General features: G+C 66.3%; 1 protein-coding gene across 1 annotated transcript in view; it reads right to left on the bottom strand.

The window, feature by feature from the left end:
* The window catches only part of Myrf (myelin regulatory factor), a 17,576-nt gene that overhangs the window by 10,795 nt on the left and 5,720 nt on the right, over positions 1-1,061 (bottom strand).

Raw genomic sequence — 1,061 nt, 5'->3', positions numbered from 1 at the left:
GGGCCAGGGCCGCCCCCGAGCAGGTGTGGGCCGGGCAGGGTGCCAGCTCCACAGGGCCTGGCTGGCTTCCTTCTCACAGGTTGTGTTATCAGTGGCCCAGGAGCAAGAACAAATGCAGGCCCGAGGTCAGCACGTCCTGCACGCCCCACGAGGAGGCCATGGCCGTCCCTATCCGTCGTCCGGAGAGCCCCTCTGTGACGCCCACAAGCCCTGCACACGGTCTGGCACCGACGCAGAGGCCCAGTGGCCTGGACAGGCCGCCCCCCTGCCTGTGTGTGGAGCTAGTGGACCTTGCAATCGGAGCACTGCTTCCTGCCTGAAGTCCTAGCACTCTGGGAGGCAGAGGCAGGAGGATCGCAAGAAAGTAAGAAATAAAAGGGCTGGGTGCATAGCACAGTATGAAAGTCCTCTGTTCGATCCCCAGCACTGAAACTACTAGAACAGAATGTGGGCCCTGAGGGAGGCTTGGTGAGGAAGCTGAGGGAAGCTGGGAAGTGTGGTGGGGTCTCAGCCACCCCTGGGGACCTCAGGCCAGCCCCCGAGCCTGGGGTCCCCTCCTCTGTCCTCCCTGAAGGGCACCCAGGCCACACCCAGGCGCCTCCCGCTCCTGGAGAGGACGTGCAGGGAGCCCAGGGTGCCCACGCCCAGCCATGGCAGCTACTCGGTGCTCGCTGGTTCACCCCAGGCACCAGGAACAGCCCCAAGGGGTCCCCCAGCTGTGCCTGGGAGGCCCTGCCCTCCACCCGGAGCCAGCTTCGGGGCCCAGAATGCTCTGCGGAGCAACGGCCGCACCCCCAGCACCCCACACTGCTTCCCTGTGACCAGGACTTGAGGAGGGTCCAGGCTCACTTTCCCGGGGTCCCCTAGTCCAGCCCCAGGCGCCTCCACAGAATGTGGTGGACACAGCTGGGCGGGGGCCTCTTCAGAGACACACAGCTTGGGGGGCCAGGGCCATGCAGGGAACTGAGGACCCTGGGGAGCCAAGCCACCCCTCAGCCCCAACCCCCTGCCCTGCCCACCCCACTCACCCTGGGGCATAGGGTGCCTTGGGCTCTGCCTTG

This window comes from Fukomys damarensis, unplaced genomic scaffold, assembly GCF_012274545.1.
Source record: "Fukomys damarensis isolate Sample0158 unplaced genomic scaffold, DMR_v1.0_HiC HiC_scaffold_27, whole genome shotgun sequence".
Taxonomy (NCBI): domain Eukaryota; kingdom Metazoa; phylum Chordata; class Mammalia; order Rodentia; family Bathyergidae; genus Fukomys; species Fukomys damarensis.
The sequence above is the reverse complement of the archived record's forward strand: the minus strand, read 5'-3'. Positions and strand labels throughout refer to the sequence as shown.